Source organism: Phodopus roborovskii, unplaced genomic scaffold (assembly GCF_943737965.1).
Source record: "Phodopus roborovskii unplaced genomic scaffold, PHOROB, whole genome shotgun sequence".
Lineage (NCBI taxonomy): Eukaryota > Metazoa > Chordata > Mammalia > Rodentia > Cricetidae > Phodopus > Phodopus roborovskii.
This window is the reverse complement of record NW_026126469.1, coordinates 27,556,239-27,579,666: the sequence shown is the minus strand read 5'-3', so window position 1 is coordinate 27,579,666 and position 23,428 is coordinate 27,556,239. Positions and strand designations below refer to the sequence as shown.

The window sequence follows — 23,428 nt, the reverse complement described above, 5'->3', positions numbered from 1 at the left end:
AGTGATCACCAAGCCTCACTGTTATATTTTCAGGTCTCTAAAGTAAAATCTAGGGACATTCAGCGCAGAGTCAGGTGCTGTCAATGGCCATGAAAATATATGGCCAAAGAGGGAATCTATAAATGTAATGAATACACAATTGGCTTATAACAGATGCAACCAAAATTAAATTCGAGATCTTGACCTGCTCTCTGAAGTGAAAGTTTCTAGACCAAGCTACAGACAGAGCTATAACAAGATCATTAATCACATAAGCCATGAACACAAGCAGACACTTCTGGGGATGCTGCAAAGAGCCATCCTAAGTGGTTGAGGGTCTATGGGGAACCTGAAAGATAATGTGGCACTGAGAGTCCACAATGAACAACACTGATGTCTTTTATGGTGTATCTGGAGCCAGCTCTGGCCATGACTACCACTGTCCTAAACCTCCAGGAGAGAATTTAAGGAGGTTTGTGAGGAAGGAATGGGTGCAATATGGGATTTTATAAGGAAATTCTGTACATTTTTTTCATCCAGATCCTATTATGCATAAACCATTCTGCACACTGATAGACAAAATGCTAAACTCAAATTATGACTTTAAATATTATATTACTAGGGAAATACCTAGAGGTAGGGCAATAGTAGTGATAGTACTAATAAATTTGATATTGAGTGGGTAACCTTTGGCTATTCATTATGGTAAACACCTTATTGATGTCATTTCCTAAAAATCTTTATAATACCCAAGCAAGGTGGCCATTATTTTCCTGCTTACAAAAATGGAAAATGAGGCTCGATAAAAATATGTTCACTGCCCCAAATTACATAGAATTATTTTTTATTTTACAAACCAGAAGCTGATCTATGAAACAGAGTATGACAAGAATTTGTAAAGTATACAAGGTGTTATATGAGTTAAGGAGGGAGAATTTGGGACTCTGAGGAGAAAGGGATAAGAAAACATGGAACATGCTTAGGAGACAAGGAGGAGCTGCTTGTAGCTTGTGTCAGCTCAGTGAGTCAGCATTGCCTGATTAGAACTCAGACTCTGGTGACCAAATGCATGAACTGAGCAGCAGATTCATGGGGGTAAGGCAGATTTCTTTTCAAAAGAAAGTAGTGACCACCAAGTGCTTCCTTTCTCTTCCTTCCTTTTCTTCTTCTCCTTTCTTTGTTTTTGTGGGGTCATGGGAGTAGTGTAAACTCTAAGGATCCTCTAGGACTTGCATGGTGCTTTTCTATCATTTTCCAAAACACCACACAGGCTTCCCCCTTCCCCCTTTAAGGTGAGCTTATCAATACCAAGATAGGAAGCCAGAAGGCTTTCTTCTTCATTTACTTCTGGAATATCAACCCTCTCTAGCTCTATAGGTCTGTCCTGGGCAGGGGTACACAGGGTCAGGGAACTTTCCTTCATGTTCTACTTTTACCTTTCTCATTTTAAGAGTAAGCTGTCACTTTGCCATTTGTAAGTTTTCTTATTGGCAAAGTTAGTAGTTTAATCCCAGGTAAAATTACTCTGTTAAGCCTCTGGTTCTCTGTAAAGCCCACTGCTCTTCCCTGTTTAGAACCACTGTTCACAGGAACTAGTGCACAAGCCCCACTGGTCCAGATGAATCTGTGCAGTTTCAATCTCTCTGCTTTAAGCTTTCCAGCTAAAATTCTATTTTCCAAATACAAGCCACACACATGTACACATGCCCGCACCTGCGCGCATGCACACATGCCCCCCCACATAAAAAGGATAAATTTACATGGCCTTATTATCAGATAGTCCAACATTGTTTCATTGAGATACTTTAGGTTCCTTCAGTCTTTGAGATATAGTGATTATGGCTCTATAATGCTGGCATTTGCTTTTGGACATTTAAAGCTGAGCTTTTTAAATTTCAGTCAATAGCATGACAACTGGTTCTAGCAGTTCCACTCCTATGACTCTTTAAGCGGATGTGCACATTAGCTTTTTCTATACAACCATTATCACCCTGGACAACCAAAGCTTATAATGTTACTGTAATCCCCTGGAAGAGTTGAATTCTGTACTTGATTATACCCTATAGGAAAAGTACTGCCTCTCTATCCACTTTTAAAGTTGATTGACTCTTCTTCCATATCTGTTAATTCTGTTCCCAGCCACAAGCTTTAAACATCTCCAATAACTAATCATTAGTCCCTACGCTGTCATGGCCTCTGAGTCTCAGCATCCTGACCTTGCTCATTGAGTTTGCTCTTACTGATGTAATCACACATGCTTCTCTGTAGTTACATTTGTCATGGTGCTTGTTAGAATTATCATCATTCCTACTGCACCTTAGTTCAACAAAATGAAATACATTTGGACTTTGTTGTCTTTGATTTCTTCAGACGGTTTCAAGTAGATATGTTATTTTACATGATCAATAAATACTTTGTCAGTGAAATGACTCTGATACAGTGATAACATTGCTAATTGGGAGCAAAATCTTAAGACTAGAGAATTTTGTAAATTCAGATAGTGGCATTTCACTGACCTTGAATCCACAGGTTTCAAATTTCTTAATGTTAACTTAGTCCTTAAGAGTAATCTATTAAAGCAATAGATATAAAATATGTATAATGTGTATCTATGTATGTATTGGATTCAATAAATCAGGAAAGAACTTAAGTTTTTTTTTAAAGGAATATTTAATCTGACCCACATTGTCCATTCATTGACTTTCTGGTGTAGCCTTAAATGTTCCTTAGCTTTACTTAAAGCCTTAATTTTTTGTTTTCCTTTTTATAGTATAAAGACTATAGAGTGTCAATGTCCTTCACAGGCAATGCATGGTTTTTAACTTTTGTCCTTTTTATGGTCATGGTATGTGCATGCATATAAATAAATGCACAATAGTTTAGCTCCAGAAATGTTTATCCTAAACTCTTAAAAAATGTAGCTCAAGCAAGAACACTGGATAGCTGGTTTCTCATCATTGCTGTTTATGTTATAAGGCTCTGAGTGCCGCCTTATAAAAGATATATCCATTTATTTTCACATTTAATCTGAAGTGTAGAGTTTCAGGACTGGGAACGGGTTGCAGGTTGTTCCCCCCTGGTTATTTTTGGCTTTAAGTATATTGATCATTTTATCGTTTTCTTGTTTTAAACTGCTTTAAACACAGCACAAATGTTATTCTCATCATGCCAGAAATGGGTTTGGAATTGATTTTGAGTTTCCATTAATTTTACTCTTTGCTCTCTGTGAGAAGTTTTTCATTTGTTTAAATTCAGAAAGATACTTTTGCTCAAAAAATGTGGGAGAACAACACTTGGGGAGCCTCAGCTGGCTCAGAACACTCAGATGTTCTACTTTACGAAAGCAAGCAAAGTTACTGAATTCACTATCACGGACTTTGCTGAAATTAGTGAAAACTCATTCATCTGAATGCAGTTTTAAGGGCTTCCTCCCTCTTCTCCTCACAGAAGTGCTCAGCAAAGCACGCATCTTCTGAGAAGCCTGCATGATTGGTCCGGGTTGGCACTGTTTCAGTATTTGGCCTACGGCGGCTGCTTAGGAAGAATTTTGTCTCATCCTCTCTATTTTCCTGGAGTGTATCAAACTCAGACACGTGGTGTGCAAAGGAAATCCAAGACCTCTAAAAATGCTATTTCTTTTGGTAGTAAGGCCAATGCCAGTTCTATTTTGACCAAATGATCTTATCAAGATTTAACAAGAGATACTCAATAACACCTCCAGTCTGTGGGAAGACATAGACCAAGGAAGAGAATTTATTACATCTTACATGCATTTTCTATCCTGGCACCAGGGAAGGGCAATGATCAAACTTATTATTGGTGCTGAAGATAATACAAACTGACAAGAATGCTGTGGCAATTAATCATTTTGATTAATTTAAAAAGAAATAAACAAGTATTTCTTTCTGTATCAAAGCAGACACCAGAGATCTATTTTCAGTCCTTGTTGAAGGTATTTTTGCTTTTATAAAGGCACCTCACAAGTCTGCCTTGCCATCCATGGTGCTGTCACCATTCAGAATTTGTAGCGTTTCAGCCAGATTCTCTAGACTAACTAGATGAAACAATTGCATTACAGCATTAAGATTCCTTTGCGAGGCAAATGAAAGGAGCGCCGTACAGTTCACATAGCTTGAAAGGCTTGTCACGAACACAGCCAAACACTGTACATGCTATATAGTTTTCTAGGTTTATAGTCCCTCATATGAAAACTGTTAGGTTTTAACTTCACACTTAGGAGTATCAAGAACCACAGGGAGAAATTTAGATAGGTAAACCCCACTTCCCACCCTATCCTTACTGCTCCCCTGCAGTTTGTTTCCGAACAAATGCTTTATGTCTTTAAAAAGTGCCAGGGAATCTCTTCCTCGAGCTACAAAGGCTTTTGTTTATGTGTGTATCACGATACACCTTAAAACAGAGTCCCACAAACTGCAATGGGACGTTAATTTAAATACAGACTTAGGGGGAAGAGCTCCATCTACTGAATCAGTTAGATCACAGTTTGCACCCCATAGTTATCCCTTCATTACATTAACACTTAGAAGCCCTGGAGAGAGCAGATAAGTTGCAGACATGACCATCTTAACAACTAGTTTGAGCCTAATGCTCTTTTGGATATTTCCCAGATGCCCTAAGTCCCCTTCTTTTGTCCTACCCTGTTTTCAAAGCTTTCTGTGTTTCAATATAAAACGAAAACAGGATGCTTTGCTACGTGAACCATCTCTAGGAAGCAATAGAAAGTCACTGGCATTGAAGGAAAAGCCTTAGCTAGGTGAAGGAAACATGCAAGAAGAAAAACTTTGTCCCTGACTGGTTGAATAAACTAGGGAAAGAAAAAAAAAAAAAAAAAAAAAAAAAAAAAAAAAGAGTAGCTTCCTTACTCCCTCTACCTTGTATGATTTCTGAGAAAGGCTACAGCCCCCAGGACCAGCTCCTTGGCTCTCCTTGGCTGCAGTGTTGCTGTGGCATTGGGAATTTGCTGTGGCTTCCTAAGATTATAGGGAAATGCTACAGCAAACCAAAAAGTCACAAACAAAATTCAAGAGAGAAAGAGAGAGAGAGAGAAAAAAAAAGAAGCATAAAACAGCTGATTTTATTGGAAAAGGTCTTGGCATTTCCCTACATATGCCACAATTTTTGTTGGTAGTTACTAGTTCTATGACCAGAAAAAGTATCATGTCATACTTATCACTGTTTTTTTCAGGGTTGCTGATGGCACCTCATGGACAAATGGACCCACGAGATGCAAGGTAAAGATGCTAGTTCATGTTTGTTTGAAAGCTTTTTAGGAGATCAGAGGTTTAAAAGTTTCTTTCTCAGAATACTAGTGACATATAGAAACATTTATTCTCTCTAGTTTAGAAAAAAATAAAAGAAAAAAATCAAAGTGAAACAAAACAAAAAAACCACTTGTTAACACACTAACAGATATGGAATAAAGCCAGTGGTATCTGAATAAACTTCAGCATTAATATACTTGCATAAAACACAGGAGTGTGTAAGACCTATGAAATAGAAATTAAGATAACTTATAAGAATATAAACGGATGTTTAGAAGCATATGTGGAAAATAATCAGATAGAGAAAACAGTATTGGATTTTTAAATTATAGAAAAATGATAAAAGCTCATTATTTTTATATAAAAATAAAATTAAAATAAATGTTACGTGGCTTTGTGTATTTTTGCAACATATGCAAATATGCATTCATGTACCAGCATACACACATATATACACACTCACAATCTATATACACAGAACGCACACACACACACACACACCTCTCCAATTGCATAAATGAATGTTGTTTGGCAGTGAAAGGTAATATGAGGAACAAAAAGCAAAACTGAATTATTTCAAGTTGTGTATTGAAAATATCAGTAGGTTACTTATAGGCTTGTTAATATTTCTTTTTAACACCCTGAATTTTTGAATTTGACCATAAACTGCATAAAGAAAACAGAATTAGAAAAGCATTGTACAGCAACATGTATTTTGTTAAAAAGCCTGATCACTTACATTTATTATAATATTTAAAATTCATAAAATGAAAATACAAAAAGAAAACAATAACAACAAAACCCAAATGGCTAATAAGATTTTTAAAAAAATCTTTACAAAACAAGTTCAGTTATGAGACACAAATAAGTATGAGAAATTTCATCTTAGAAAGTAACTTGCTTGGATAGTTATAAAAGCCTCCCCAAATGAAAAAAATCTCTACCATAACTATAACAAACAACTATTGAAGAGCTATACCCTAGCACGAATCTATCTATCGGTATTGCAAAGGTTGAGAGGGACATCGCAGACCTGAAATAGATGACTACTGAGGCAACATCAAACTGAGCCATGGAGATAAAGCTTTCTGGAAAATGGGAAGTGTCACTGTTAGTGACAGGAGGGACTGCACTTCAGCAGCAATGACAACAAACAACAAGCAAGAACACCTGGGCATGTCTCTGCAGAAGGAAAGTAGAGGACTAAGTAAAGGAAAGGAGAATCTACTTCTTTTGTCATTTGCCTTTGGAAGGCTGGCTTAAGGAAAAAAAAAAAAAAGCTTGCACAAAAGATACATGTGTTCCTTTTCTGGTATTATTACAGGCCCACCTAGATTTAGCTTTCGATTCCAGATGAGATCAGACATGTTCAGACTAGCACATCTTTGCTCTGTAAGCACTGAGCTTCCAGCATTTTACTGGCAAATTCACATATTCCTAAATTTATGCACAATAGATGTCCCTAAAAATCTGCAAATTTTCTGTTTCAGTCAAATTCCTCATTGAGTTAATTTTTTCTCCATGTACTCTCTATTAGTACTAAGCCGGAAAGTTAAGGCAGGCAACTTGCATAGGAAAGAAGTTGAATAGTACTTACCCTAAGTACAGGGTGCAAGCCTTAGTAGGCAGTTCACTTTTTCTCTATGATAGTTAGAAGGGTATATCCAGGTCTGAACTCAGCTCTTGCCCCCTTTCCTTGTGGAAAACAGAGTAGACTCACTGAAGGTGCCTCAGAGAAGGATCACACAAATCGACAGCCTTACCTGTGGCCATTCAGAAGACTGCACTTTGGTGTGTATTTAAAACTATGAATAAAGTCAGAGACAGCGCATGCTCAGCAGGCAATTTAAAAATATTTATAACATTGTTGTCTCAAAAACAAATTTCCTCAAACAAAGCAAAACTCACATTTCTTATCCATGCCAAGTTTAATGTTCTGAGACAGAGCTGTTTTGGAGTTTTCCGTTGGGGGGAAAAAGGTTTCTAAAAAAAAAATTTTTTTTTTTGAGCCGAAGGAGAATAGTTCTCCCTTCCCTTTTGGGTACTCTTAAAGGGGTGGAATAAATTTCTCTTCAAGTTTCAACAAAATTGGTTATGAAAAGACATTGCACATTAAAGGTTCATGATGAATAATTTCAGAGCAAGTCACAAGAAACTAAAAACTACAGATCTAAAGCATGTAGCAGTCACCTGACCCTTTAAGGCAGTCTTGTGTGTTATTACACACACACACACACACACACACACACACACACACACACACACACACACACATCCACACACAATCAGGATCTAGTATGTTCTGTATGGCAAGAATAATGTATAGACAATCTTATGCATATCAAGAGAAGTTATGTTTTTTCTTTTCTAACTAAAATCTGAACTCTTCAAAAGTAAAACAGAAATACATCAAATTTTAGGATAAATTCAGCAATACCTGTCAGTGTAGCTGCTTTTCATAGCAAGTGTGGAAAGGTAGCCAATCACTCATTATAGTCAGTGAAATTTTGAGATATACAAAAAAACTTGATTGAGTTAAGGTTTTAAAATACTAATCGAAGCAGAAATGCCTGTCTCTCTCCTGTTTGGGAATTTCTCCTCTGTCTCGAATACCCTAAATATCCCATTTATCATCTCTCACCAAACCCAGAACGAACAGCCCACGGATCTGAAAGACCTTCTTTAAACCTCTTACTTAGTTCTTAAGTCTCTGAATGGATTGCAACTCCTGCTCCACTTTCCAGTGGCGCTCAGCTGGCCTCACAAAAGCTCCAGACATATCCTTAACTATCTCTGATGTTTTCAAGCTCAACAGAGAGTGCCACAAAAAATAAAATAAAATAAAATAAAAATCGAGGATTGAAAAAAAAGTTTATTAAAGTGAAACTAGGAGTGCGGATTTGGAGAAGTTGCCTCTACTTTTATTTCCCTCCCAACTCTGCACAGGTGTTTCCTAATTCACAGTGCTGGGCAGGCTGCTGAGGAGGAGGGGAACATGAAGGTGAGGGAGTGGGCCAAGGTCTGACCAGCAGGCATTTAGCAGCTGCAGCCTCCTGTGTTAATGGATGTGTTTAAAAATGGACCCCCCAAAAATCCCAGAATGAGGTTTCTTTTTGGCAAGTGATTAAACCACTATACTGAAATAATTAAAGCTTTGTCCTTAAATAAAGCATCAGATCATTAGAACAAAAACAAAGATAAAAATTGCACAGACATATGCATGCGTGCACACACTCTGACACACACACACAAAACTAGCGGGTGAAGGGAGAAGGAAATTAAATAAAAGAAAACAAACAGAGTCCTAACAGGCCATTCTCCAAAAAGAAATCTAAATAAAAAGTCATATGATATCTGATAGTGCAGGACACGTCGCCAAGAACCAGAGCGGATTGCCTCCAGGAAGAAAGGGCCAGTGTATTCCAGCTCAAAGAGCTTTTCTTTCCTCCTCCTCTATTTTTCCCCTTTCTCCTCGACTGTGAATGTGTTACTCTCAGGTCAGATCTACGAAGAATCCACGAATGACAGCTATCACCTTTCCCTGTGCTCTGACGGGGGCACAGCTAGCTCATGGGAGCTGCCTGCCTTGGATGAAGGGAGCCACTGCTGCCTTCAGCAACAGCCTCTTCCTGGTCCCTCTGTCCCTCTGAGAAAACACTCTGGTCACATCAAACGCCAGAGAGGGAGAGGGGAAGGGTGGAGAGAAGAGACACACACACAAATCAAAATATGCAGGTACAACAGCTGCAGCAACAAAAGGGTTCAGGATGGAAAAGAAAGGAAAAGAAAAAGAAACCAAGTCCGGTTTGGGGGCAAAGGGGGAGGGAAAAAATTCCCAAACCTCTTGCTTTCAATCTAAAACTTTTAAAGACTTAGTTTCTTTTATTTTTGATGGCTGACTTTCATTTTAAGATCATTTACTCCTCAAGCACTATTAAAAGCATTACAAATGCTACAAAAATATAGACATCTGAGTGTAATTCAAGAATTTTCCTCAAGAAAACATGTAACTGTAACAAGTGATCTAGCCTAGAAATTTTGGATTTGCCTAACTTCCCCTACTTCTAGTATATTTCCATGAGGTCAAGTGCTAGCTCGGCCACCCAGTGCCAGGTTTAATTTGAGGGTCATTACTGAAGGAGCATACACATAGAAGGGCTCCCGAAAAGACTCCTTGTTATCAAGTTACTTCAAACACAAGGCACTCGGACCTCCCAGCCAGGAGGGCTGACTAGTGAGGCGTTGCCCTCTGCCCCATAAACACTGTGCCCTTAAGAAACACAGAGAGACACACATTTCATAAATATGGGAAAATGTATACGTCTGTAGTATTTCCTATAGTTTCCCCTCCCAGGGATAATGAATAGATTACATTTTTTCCATAAATGGGAGGAAGAAAGGAGGAAAGAGTTTCTGATTCGTGAGCAACTGTTGTAGTTGCCTCCTCTGAGCCACAGTTCTGTGCGGTTAGCTGCTCAGCTAATCTGGGTTTTTGGTTTTTGAGGTGCTTGTAGCAATTTACCCTTTGCTCAGTTTGGTGTCCATTATGTACCTTCCAAAGATTTCTAAACAACAATCAAAATATAAATGCATTACAAAGTAGAACTTTTGGAAATAAATCATTTCCTTGGGATTATAATTGAAGGATATTAGTATGAAAATATAAATGTACAACAAGTATAAAAAGATATACAACTGTTTAATACACTTTGCACACACAGTTTACATTCTGGTTTTTCTCTTCTCTTGCTAGAGGATTAATTTGAAAATGATAAGAATTCTGGAATGTTTGCTACAAACACAAATTCATAGTGGAAATACACACGCATAGGCAAAACATCAAACAGAATACAAAGCTACGTGGCAATCACAATTGTTGAAAAACCTCTGTCTAGGCTATTTTTTCTTGAACTAATATATCATAGAAAGGACAAGTAATGTCTCTGGGGGTTTGGTCATTTATGTCATAGAAACAAAATATAAAAGATAACTACCTACCCCCTTACTACCTTCTCTTTTAACTGACAAGTGACACAGTGATGCTTTTTCAGCAGATGGATGCAAAAACTTGCGAGATCAAATGAACTGATGTACCCCATTGGTATTTGGGGAGCTCAAATCCCATAATTAACTTTTTATCCAAGTGGCAAAAGTAGAGGGTGTTCTTGCTACTAAATTGATTATTTGATGGGCTCTTGCTGTTTCTCCTACAAGATTCCAGGGACACAAAAATGGTAGAGACATGCTAAGAGAGGGTGCATCCTGGGCAACTTTTACTGTGAGCAGGAAAGAACAGCAGAGTGAGCAGAGGAACAGTTGAATTTAGAAAGATTGGAAAAGGAGAAAAGAGCAACACAGCCAACTTAATTAGTCATTCCTTTTAATTTTTCATGTATATATGTAGGGGTGATGGAGAGAAAAGATAAGTAGATTTCTTTTGAATGTCTTTGTGTCTTTATAGAGTAATGTTCTGTTCCTGTCTTTCTGTTTTTCAGGCAAAAAACTAATAAAAATAGAAAAACATATATCAGACATTAAGCCCCCCCTCCCTTTGTAAAGAACTCTTTGTTCTCCAGTGAAAATGCTGAAAAATCCCCGGGCAGCTACTCCCTGAAACAAGTGCAAAACACTTAGAGGCTTTTGGGCTGGCTGGGAGCCAGGAACCCTCCCGCTGTCTGGTTAGAAGAGGAAAAAAAGAAGAGAGGGGAAGAGGGATGGGGGAGAGGGAGAGAGGGAGGGAGGGAAGGAGAGAGAGAGTGAGTGAGAGAGGGAGAGGGGGAGAGAGAGAGGGAGAGAGAGGAGAGAGAGAGAGAGAGAGAGAGAGAGAGAGAGAGAGAGAGAGAGAGAGAGGAGAGAAATTGGAGCTTCCTTTTTAACAGACCCTAGGAAGCAGCGTTTTTTCTTTTTCTCTCTTTTCTTTCTTTCTTTTTTTTTTTTTTTTTTTTTTCAAAACTGGCGGTCAAGCGTTAAGTAACTCCCCTCTAAATCCACCTGCTAGAAATGAACTTGGGTACCCCCCAGGGGTGCACAAAGACAGGGAAGACAGTAACACACTCCATACTCTCTCCCACCCCGTGTACTGCTTCCATTCTCTCTGCTCCCAAACACAAATGCCCACAGCTTCACGCCGCCCCTCTAACCCCCCAACAACAAACACAGCAAAATACATGCTCCCTTAGTCTCCTTAAAAAAAAAAAAAAAAAAAAAAAAAAAAAAAAAAAAAAAAAAGCCTTTCCACCTCGGTTTCGACACAGTGATAAGGGGTAGAACATCTCATACCTGGTGTGAATGCTAATCAGTCAGGAGTTCTCCTTTTCCCAAGACAGGGAACTGTTTCCTTCCAAATTTATTAGAACCTCCTCCACTGCCTCTTTGAAAAACCTTCTTTGTCACCCTCTCCCAAGTCCCGATACTTCTTTAAAAAAAAAATGGCTTCGGAGCTCCTTCTATTCTTGATATTGATTCTCTCTCTCTCCCCCCACCCCTCCTCCTCTCTCCTGTCTGTGTCTCTTCTGAGTGGTCTATTGATAAGTCCCTGGAGGCACTGGGTCAGCCTGCCCGTAGGAAACCAGACACAATGCACAAATCTCCGAGTGCCATTCTGCCATCAGCAAGCAGACCACGTTTAGGAGAGAGAGAGGAAAAAAAAAACAGTAGAGCAAGAGACAGAGAGAGAGAGAGAGAGAGAGAGAGAGAGAGAGAGAGAGAGAGAGAGCGCAAATGAGGGAGGGAGAGAGAGACTGAGAGGAAGAGAGAGGGAGGAGAGAGAGGGAGAGACAGAGACACACCGAGAAGGAGAGAGAGTGTGAGAGAAAAAGACTGATTGGAGCAGGAGGGAGGGAGAGAGAGAAAGGGAGAGGGAGAGAGAGCGAGCGCGAGAGGGAGAGCGACACTGCCAGTCAGGTTAATCATCCCTACTTTAATTAGCTGTTCGGCTTAGACATAAAACAATTGAATTTGAATGATCTGTCAGCAGGCTCGGCTGAACCAGAGGGGAAAGCGAATATTACAAAAAGACTGTTGGTGTGTTCTGATAAGCAATACTGCTCGTACTGACAAACCCTCAAAGGGGGAACTATTAAAACTTACAACTAAACAAAAAGTGCAGATACAAATGGCACTAGATAGAGGTCTTTTTTTTAAAAAATGCAGTTTTCTCCCCTGGTTTTATGAATTGTAGATATTTGTAAGCAGGTGCCAGCATATTGGGAGGTTGTGTGTCATGTGTGAAAGTTTATTAACGATGGTCTAGGAGTGTAGCAGACAGATGCTGCAGAGAACAAGACAGGTACAGTCAGATGCCGAATCTAGATCTTGGAGGGAGATGGATGCTGGAAAGAGGTACCATGGAAAGAGATCAGCACAGAGTCAGTGGGCAGACAGGCAGACAGATTTTAGGCATGGCACGATCTTGTCTAAAAGGCAAAAGTTCTGATGCAATAATAGGTGCAAAACAATCCATCCATCCTCCTCTCCCGGGTGCACTCCAAGGTACAGTTAAAATGGATTAATCTTTGTGACAAACAGAGCTGGTAAGGCAGACTACGGCAGACACTGAAGGCGATTTGCAGACCCAGAGAATACAAAGCTGGAAAAAGACCTACAGATGAACCTCTCCCATCCCTCATTCAGCAAGGGAGGAAACTGAGGCCCAAAACCTTGGAGCAATAAATCACAAAGGCAATAACTGTGTTAATGCTAGAACCTAGAGTTCTAGAAGCCTGGAAAGCTGTTTCATGTATCACCAAGTCACCAGAATTCCTTAAAGATTCTGGTCCAACAGATGAAAATTACCCTTGCCTCTAGGATAACAAGATTCCTCAATCCAAAGAATTAGTACAAAAACCTCCATTTCTCCCCAGATGTCTATATCCAAGGGAAAGTAAGTTTTTTTTTTTTCCTACTCATTCTCAGAGTAGGGCAGACAAATGTAACATTATGGAGTCCAGTCAGAGCAAAGCATAGGTTGTGCTACATTTTCAAACTAACACAGGCAGTGGGTTGATCTGCAAAGACCTCACCCAGACTCTCCTGGGTGAACATCATCTGCTGTGTGCCACCATGTAAGAAGAGGTGGTTTTTCATACAACACATTTCTAGAATACAGGCACTGTATGGGTGAATGAGATTGAGTCTTTCAGTTTATGATAGAGTTTTAAATTACTAATGAGATTTCCTACCTAGACAATTAGCTATGGGCAACTTTTCTGATATATTCAATTGAAACATGCCACCAAAAATAAAAGGGGGGCAATTGTATTATTTGATCATGAATTTGATTACATCTTTTCGGGGACACATGATCACATTTACTAAGGAGCCCTCTCTTGACAACAGAAAATTGAGGGTGTGTGTTTTTAAAGGATGGGGTGCTTATAAAAAGAACAGTGCCATCAGATGTTACTGGAGAGATTAAGCCTCTCATCCTAAAACAAGAACCATGATGTATATAAAAGCAAAATCTGTCAGTCATGCTTCAGTAACACAGTGCTACTTAGGGTGAAAGAAGAAAACCGAAAGAAATGTCAGGCACCTGGAACTCACTTAAAAGCAAGCACTGGAAAGAAGTCATAGCCAAAGTGATTTTGTGTATTTGCACACTGACCTCTTTACCAATAGCTGCTGTGACTAGCTGGAAATACAAGGTCCCCAGTCAGTTTGGAGGGGCGGGGGGGGGGGGAGAGAAATGATTTTGACATTGGCTTATGCTCCTGCAGGTCTCAAATTATATGACAAGGCAGGGCAGGGAAGGGAGCCGTTTACAAATGCATGCTGGCACACTGCAAATGGAGGACACAAGCTTCACAGCAAACACAGCTGTATAACATTTCACGAGGCACAGCTTTGCTCAGAGCCTCAGTTTTCCCATCTGTAAAAAGTGATGATACTGGCCCAGTTGAAGATACTAAACTAATATAAGGAAAGTACACAGACTTGTTACTACCTTGTAGTTAGCGAGAAAGGCTTGATAAGAAGGTTAAATAAGCACAATTATGAACTATGGGTGTGCTGAGTATATTCTATCCAAAGCCTGGCAGCTCAGGACTTAAAACCAAACAGAAAAGCAGAGATGGAAGATGCAGACTTATACTAGAAAGGGCTGGCAGTGGAGATCAGGAAAGTTCAAACCCTAAATTTCTAAAATACAAACTTACAAGTTGTTAGTTATCTGAAAGCCACAAAATTCATTATTCTCAAATTCAGGAATATTTTCTGGCTCACAATAAGGACGACACCCAGTATATTCTGGGACAGTTGCTTTGGATTCAGCACTTCTATTATAAATTACTGTCACAGCAACACTGTGAGTTAGATACTCCAGTGCCTTCATTTCATAGCAGAGGAGTCTCAACTACAGTGAGGTCATGAGATTTGCTAAGTTACAGGGCTGTAAACAGAGCTGGGATTAAACCCAGGCAATAGGACCCTAAGCCTGCATTCTCTGCAACAGTGCTATCCTGGCACCCAGTAGGTTTCACAAACTGGTAGATTAAATGAACAGTAAATGAATAAAATGCATTTAAAAATTTCAGTGGAAATAATACAAATCTCATCATCGTTACCTTTGAGATGCTTGAGAGTTTTGATTATCTCATTGGTGCCTCTCAGGTGCAGGCAGTCCTTGTCCACAAGCTGGGGTGCACACACCCTGGCAGTGTTGAGACTGGGTGAGGGGAAGACTACTGACCATGACCACCTAGGGCATTTAAGTATCCGATGCTATTTTTAGCACTTTGAGGGCAGTGTTAGCACACAGGTTATTAATTGGCTTAATTCCAGTTTGGATAATTACATCGTGTCTCTTTAATTTGTCCCCTGACAATGCTATCCTTCACTCCCTGTCACAGACATGCTCTTTTAAAAAGCATATGAACACACACAAACATGTAGTTATATTTAAGGTTTGCATAACTTAGGCCGTTTGCTTTCTCCCTTCACACTAAATGGTTAGTATATAGTAGACATGTAATAAATAAATGAATAGGGAAAAGAATAAAGTCATTAAAAAACAAAGATAACTAGCTGAAGTTAGAATTTCTATTTGGCACTCAAACAGATTATTATTTTTCTTTTCTTTTTTAAATAAACAGATTACTATGCCATTTTCTTGGTGATAGGATTCCAATAATATGTACTTTTTTCTTCAAGGGTAGACATTTCAAGAACTGGTGACCTGCTTATGATAAAATAATTTCTTTATTCTGTGTATTGTTTTGGTAAAAATATGTCAATGAAATTTCCTATGCTTTTCGAGTATACAGAAGGCCTAGGCACTGCACATATAACAGACCAATATAAGTCTCGTTTAGAACAGCTAGTAATCTGATCATTAGACCATGACTTATTAGAGGAGAAAACTGAGCTTAGTAAGTTCAGAAGCTTGACAGTCAAAAGTAGACACACTCCTCCCCTTTTCCTGAACAACTTTTGGTTTATGAAAGACTGGCTGTGACCACACACCACAATAAGCTCCCTGAGGCCTATGTCTTAGTCACATGCACAAAAAAGTAGCTTCACACATGGTTCATCACACTTTACTGGTGCATACCTACAAGAATAAATCACCAAATGTAAGTTATATGGAAAGCAGAAAAAAGTGTTAATTTATTTACTATGCACGAGAGTTTCTAGACCTTTGCTTCTCTAGCTTTTAGTTCAAAACTCTGCATACTCTGCACATAATAATAAATGCCATAACTTTGCATATTCCAGAGTCTGATTTACGTTCAAGCACCTTTTCTAGTTCAGCTCTCAAAGTCTCCTTTCTTATAAACTTCTTCCAAATGGTTCTTTGTGGTCCTTTCTGAATCATCACTTAAAAGTCAGTGCTTATGGGATGACCCTAATTTTACATTTTACATCAAACTAGTCCTATTTCTTTTTGAGAATCAAAGGTTAATTCCATGACCTTATCTGAAAACAGGCCTAAGTACAATAAACAAATCAACAAACAGCCTATCCTAATTTATTGGCACTGCTCGGTGATTTCTCAGGGACTGCCTTTTTTGTTAGTCACTAATGCTTTGAGACTGACCTCTGTGGGAACAAGGACTTTCTATTCTGTTTGGCATATTTAATGCATTGTGTCAAATGATTACTGCTCACAGTGGTAGATGATATCCCATAGAAGCTGGAAGTACTAAATGTTTTCACAATTCTTAATACAACATTTTTATCTAGGCCCTAGGTTTCCATTATATAAAATGGGTATGAATATCACCCTAACACTAGTGATTTGATACTCAAAATTATATTATTCAGTAGGATATTTAAGAATTAGCTATTGACCAGTGATAGTGTACATCTTTAAAACCAGTATAGAGGTAGGTGGATTGGATCTCTGTGAGTCTGAGGCCAACCTAGTCTGCAAAGTGAGTTCCGGACAAAGGGACAAAGAAATAGGAATTTTGTACAGAGAAACCTTGTCCCCCTGCAAAACAAAACCAAAAAAACAAACAAATGAACAAACAAAATTAGCCAATGAAAGTACTCATACTACATATTTTTTTAATAGCCTTACTACTATTTTTACAGAAAGAAATCCTGAGAGAACATATACAAAATTCAAAACTTAATTGAGTTTTGAATTATAAGAGAAAGTGGACAACATTCATTCTGAATATTGGTGATGATAAGCAAGACCTTGGTTTTAAAATGCAATCCAGTGATATAATAGAAGAAAATGGTCTTTTGGAGATGCTTTGTTTTCTCTGAAGCCTAGGAAAGCTAAGTTGTAGAGATGGCTTATCTGATAAGCTTAAGGTCAAACAACTGAAGAAAAGCAGCCATCCTGGGACTCAACTCCTCTGTCTCTCTGCATGTTTGCTTTACCCCTACTTTGCAAGATGTCCTTCATATTCTTGCTTCCATAATCCTTCTCTCTGTCCTTTTGGAGAAATTCTATTAAAATAACTCTTACATTCTGATATTCGTCTTATGAACATTCTGAAAAGGAATTGTGCTAGGCAGATTGATGGAGAGCCTCATGATATACCCACGTCCTAATTCCCACAACCTGTAGGTTACCTTATATGGCCAAGGGGGTCTTGTGGATTGATTAAACCGACACTGTTAAGATTCGGAGATTATCTGGATTTCCTAGGTAGGCTATAAATACAGTCACAAGTTCTTAGAAGAAAGAGCTCGCAGGAGGAGGATCAGTCAGTTGATGTGCTGGCAGAAGAAGCTGGAGTTGGAGCTATCCAAGAGAGGGGTCATAAGCCAAGGAGTGCAGAGGTTTTCAAAGACAGAAAGGGAAAGAAGGTGAATTGTCTTCTAGACTATCCCTGACTCTAGTGCAGTAAAACCAGTTCAGACTTCTGCTTTCAGAACTGTAATGAGGATAAATACGCATGGTATTAAAGTATCGGGATTGTGGTAATTTGTTATAAAAGCCTAGGAAATTAATACAGGTACTATCAGCTACACCGGTCTGGATATTATCTTTCGATATAACTAAAATTTCTTAGCTCTTTTTTTGTTTTAATTCACTTTGGCAGATGTTATTACTTTGTTGGTTCAAACTGGGCTTAAGTTACAAGAGCCTTTATCAGCCAGTGTCTCGTTGACATACCATGGACCAGTCTTTTCTTTTTGCTGTAAGAATTCCCTCCTAGGTTCATACAAAGCCATACTCTTAAAACATGTCCTTAACAGGTCCAATGAAGATCCATCTAATGACACTTGCTGAGGGATGACACATTTACTAGTTAATTCACAACAGTAGTACCAGCTAAAGGGAAGCTGAAGGATCTCAGTGTCTAATTCTTTTTTGTGTTGACTTTTATTTATGTGTATGTCTCTGTATATGCTATTTGTGTGCAGCTGCTCACAGAAGCCACAAGAGGGCACCAGATATTCCTGGAGGGTGTGACTCTGTGACCCTGCCATGTTGGTTTTAGGATCCTATGATTTTTGGTTTTTGGGTCCTATGAAAGAGCAGCAAGTACCTTTTACTTCGGGGCCATCTCTTCAGCCATAAGTGTCCAATTTTTGAGTGCCAGAAATCTAAACTCTTTCAAAACACTGAAGTCTTTTTCCCCCTGGTCCTCACTCCATATTTGTTCTGTTCTTTCCCAATGGAGGTTTGAAATGGAGAATTAAGCAGCCCAAGGCAGCATCTCTAGAGCTAACTTCTTTCAGAAAGCCACTTGCCTTACTGTGTCCCTGTTATTTTAGTACACATAGTCTGTTGGTCAGTGTTCCTAAAAGAATGTTCCTCAGATTAGTAATAGTGGTGCTGGTTAGAAACTTGCTGGAATTGTAAATTTTAGCTCTTACTCTAGCCTTGCTCAGTCAGATACACAGAGGTCAATGCTGGAGTATCTATATTTTGGCAAGCACCTTTGGGTGAATTTAAAGTCCCATTGAGAACCACTATTTTGAGTAAATCTGTGAAGTTTAACAAGGCTAAGAAAAAGCATGCTAACCTGTGAGATTATCTGCTCTAAAACTTGCTATGTGACCTTAGATCATGATCTTGAACTCAGCATCTATAAGATGTGACAAGTTCCATTTATGCAAAAGGACTTTATTAAAATAATAAACAATGACAAAAACATAGCTCAGAATTATTTGTTGTGGAAGAAATATCAATTGAAACTGTGAGTATTCTAGGACTAAGGTGTTGAGTACATCATGGTATTTCACATTGACCGAGGTTCTGAGACAGTAACAGTGAAGACAAGAAATTCTGAGTTTTAGCTGTATGGTGGTTGCACACGTCTTTAATCATGGCCAGAGGGCAGAGGCAGGTAGATCTCTGTGAGTTAAAGGCCATCCTGGTCCACAGAGGCAGGTGGATCTCTGTGAGTTATAGGCCATCCTGGTCCACAAAGTGAGTTCTAAGAAAGCCAGGGCTACATAGAGAAACCCTGTCAAGCTCCAAATTTTCAAGTTACAGGGCTGACTGGATGTTTGTACACAACTGAAGGTTGTGATATTGAGTAACAAAGTCCCTGGCATTGTTAATTTTCTAGCACCAAGTACTAAGGTTTTTGATCAGAAACTTTCCCTATTCACTGGATTGCAGAATTGGAGAAAACTCTGGATTTTGTACTAATGGCAAAAGTCCGTGGCTCTTGGGATTCACAATCACAGTTCTTTCTCAAAGTCCAGGAGCACTCCATTTAGCAAGGCAGTCCATCAAAACTGGTTTTTCCAGACAACATTTGAAAACAAGATGTCCCCGGAAACCAAATTGATTATATTCACCCAATTTTTCATAAAAAAGCCTAAATCCTAGATGATGTGAAGGATTGCTTAAAGTAGGATTGAGATCCTTTTTAGATACAGCAGTCCACATTCTTCTCAGGTTGTAAAGGACTAATACAACCGTATTAGACAAAATCATGGCTTTCATAGTAAAGCATCAGATTTCTTTGGCATCTGAGTAATGTAAACTCAGTATTCAGAAAGGCCTCTTTGTAAGTGGAAAAAACACCTCATAGAAGATAGTGAAACATCTTTTTTTCCTTCTTGCATGGAATGGAATTGTAGCATCCTTTTGCCCCCAAGGGAGCTTCCTTCCTCTGAAGAGTAAAGCTTGCACATCACGTTTTGGTGTTTTCTTTGTGCTTTGCAGGATGGTTGTGGTCCTTGCTTCTGCTAAGCCACTCACAATGTGTGAATCAGAAGAGCCAGCTGCCCCTTTAAGAACTCTGTGTCCTTAAGCAAGTCATCTATCCTTTTAAACCTCACACACTATTTGTATATGCGGATAACATGTGCCATGGCAAACATGTTGTTCTAAGAATTGAAATAGATGATGTATCTATTAAGCTTTGTGAACTAAGGACCCTGCCTGGTGTTGCTATTTTGATTACTTACTCTTCAGCAGGAAAGTGTAGGTATGTATAGCACACTGGGAATGGTAATTTATATGTGTTTTCCCATGTAAGTTGCACATACACCCATAGTTTCCCCCACTGAACAATTCTAGTATGTCAGGTTATAACTAAAGAACTAACTAAGGATAGATTTTTAAAAATTCCCCAATTAATCACTCATTGTTCAGGATTAGTTGCACACTAAACAGGCAGTTCTGTAGGATTTATTATAGTTCCATTTTGACCAACTTGACTTAGAAAAAATTCCCTAAGTAAGAACAAATTCAGAATTATAAACTTGAAAAAAGCATGGCACCCAAAGCTGGTACTAGGGAGTTAAAAATATTCAAAGTCCATTCTTTAGTTGCTTAATTCCAAGAATCTATTTAGAAATGTTCATTAGCTCAACAAGTGTTCCTATAGGAAAGTTTACAGCAAAGACACTGGTTCAGGATTTAAAAGAACAGGAACAGGCATTCTGCCCCAAAGCAAACAGTTAATGGCCAAATTGCTTAAAGAAATCTGGATTGTTTGTGCTCAGATGAAAAGCTCCAACATTAATGCTCTTTAAGAAGCTATGAGGATGTGGTACCCACTTTGAGCCCTGTAAACAGAAAGGACATTATAATATATTTTATTATGAATCATTAATGCAATTATGCAAAGAATACATCTGAATATCATCTGCTGTTGTTTAAAGGTTCTGTATTCAATCCTACCTTTTCTGCTGTGCAGTCTTTAACTAGGAGAACAAGCCCTGAATTACACTCTCTGAGTTTCCTTCTGCTTCCAATGGTGGTTTACAAAGAACATTTGCTTCCAAGCTATCTTCAGTTTAATTGGATTCACTTCTTATTGGCTTTTCTTGGGGGCAATTAATGCACATAAAGTGTCTATAGATAAATGCATCATTATCACTGAAGTGAAAGTTGCAATTCTTAATTTTTTAAAAAATTATACACTGGGCCATTTATTTCTCCCATGTGACACCTAACCTGACTAATTATAGAAGTGAATGGAAAACATGATTCTTTTTTAAAATGCTCACTTTATCTGCAAGATTTTTAGAAATTCAGCCAATGTGTCAAGTATAGGCATTCTGCACTATGACGTTGACCGTGATGTTCTATGTACTGCAATTTGACTGGAAATATTTTAAGTTAAAGCAAGCTACTCATAAAATTACATAAACATAATTATGCATTCTCTGACAGACATATATTTGCACATCCTTAAAATTAATGCAAAGAAAGACATATTCCTTTGTTCTTCTGGAATACAAATGGTGAAGACTAATGAATGAATAAATAAAGCACCAGGTAGCCAAATCAATGTCTGCTCAATTCTGGTCAAGGAGGTGAAGTGAGGTTTCCCTTTGAGTCAGAGAATGTAGTGGATAAAAAGGACGAGAATAGCTGGGGGGATTTCCTGAGGCCATTGCAGACCAGCTCAGACACTGCTAAGAGGCTCATTTTCATGAGAATTTTGGTTGCATTTGTCACACTTGCCCTAGGTCCCCTGGAGCATTAAGTGCCACATCACAGCACTACAAGAACAAGGCTCAATGCAGGAAGGGGGCACTATAAGTTTCTTTCTTTTTCAGATCCAAATGGCCTGGAGTTCGTAGATTATTTTCAGAAATGTATTTTCTTTTCCATTTTTCCTCCCCTCCTGAACTCTTATATATTCTTCAAATAGGACTAAAGTGGGACATAATTCTTTCAATAAAAATCTTACTTAGAAAAACTACCATCTGTAAAATTTCATTGTTACAACTAATAATTTCCATAGGTAGGAAAAAAAGAAGAAAAACCTGACTGGACAGTAAGTTTGTTCTAGAGTAAGGATTTGGCTAAGTTTGGTGCATATTTGGTCTCCATTAGGCTTGCTACATATTTCAACATTTCACTATTAAATTAAATTATTAATAATTTGAAATTAGTAGCTAGTGCTGCCACCGCTTTTCTTCTAACTTTGTTCAGGACAAAAAGTCTGAAATATAGTTTTTCAAGAAAAAAAAATGCAAAGGTCAGGAAGAGGAGAGCAATCCCCACAAGAAGGAATTCTCGTCTTAGGATGAACAAAGGGCAGAAGGTCATTTAGTCTTCTGCTCAGAAGTGAAAGACAGACTAACTTCTGCTTTTGGGGGAACACTGAGTTTCTGACAGGTTCAGTGACTCTACACTGTGCACAGTTAGGAGGTGGCAGAAGTGTGCTTCAGACTAGGCCTGTCTGACAATATTTGGTCTCTTATTTATACCCTGTATCATTAGGAGTTTAAGGTCTCTGTATGGATTAACCACAAATGAAATAACAGTTAAAACAATTATTATATAAACATCCATATATGTATTATCTATGGATTACATTTGTATAATCACTATATATGAGTATATTTGGAAAATACATACATACATACATACATACATACATACATACATACCATATATGTAAGAAACACGTAACTATTTCAGGATAGCTACCAGTTACTAGCATTTACAATGTGTCAGTTATTATCCTCAATACTTTACATCTATTTGGCTATATCTCATAGCATCTTTACCAGGTATACATTACTGTTATATACGTTTACAGAGGAGATAACAAGGCACTCAACTAGGTAAGTAAAATACCTAACCTCCTGCCTCTTTTTAGGTCTCTTTTCTAGTCTTAACCCTCAACAATATACCTGATCTTTCACTAATTCTTTATGATTTTGTTTCATTTTAGGAGACAATCATTGCCTCTTTGTTGGAAGCAAAATCCAAATATTACTAACATTTTACTTTTCAGGTACCAAAAAACTTATACAAAATTCTCACATCTTGAGAAAAGAAACCACCCAACAAGACATTATGGCTTGCAAAGTAAAGGAGATATTTGGGGCAAGGAGGACTTTCTGTATCATTCAAATCCTAACATGTATATAAATCCAATTTAATTCAACATATATTTAATGCGTGTCTGTTGTAAGCAAAGGGCCCTACTAGGACCTCAGAAGTGTATAGATCAGTAAGAAGTCAGTGATGTCACAGTTGGAATATAATCATCACATGACTAAAACACAACAGGTGGAAATCATAAGAGTTGCTAATAATATTCTGTAGAGTTCAGTGGCTGGAGGAATATCAAAGAAGGCCAAGTGTGTGAGATGGACTTTAGAATATAGGTGACATTTCAACAACTGGAAATTGGAGGGGTATGGTTTAGGCTAGGGGTATGGGATACGTTACAACACAAGCAGAGGGAAGCACAATGTGTTTGGGATCAACCTGACTAGCTTCTGTGACATTCAAAGGACAGTTGCCAGAGTTGGAGATACCATGAACAGAAAAACCA

At 38.4% G+C, this 23,428-nt stretch overlaps 1 protein-coding gene across 8 annotated transcripts in view; it reads right to left on the bottom strand.

Moving 5' to 3' along the window:
- Zbtb20 (zinc finger and BTB domain containing 20) overlaps window positions 1–23,428 on the bottom strand; it is a 262,491-nt gene that overhangs the window by 109,718 nt on the left and 129,345 nt on the right. For 2 of the 8 annotated variants that reach the window (XM_051191497.1, XM_051191502.1), the window contains exon 1: window positions 11,541–11,861. The exons of 5 other annotated variants lie outside the window; for them this stretch is intronic. The gene's annotated coding sequence lies outside the window, so the exon portion shown is untranslated. Of the gene's footprint in view, window positions 1–11,540; window positions 11,862–23,428 lie in introns of those variants that run through there. One more of the 8 variants, XM_051191505.1, reaches the window with a different exon arrangement.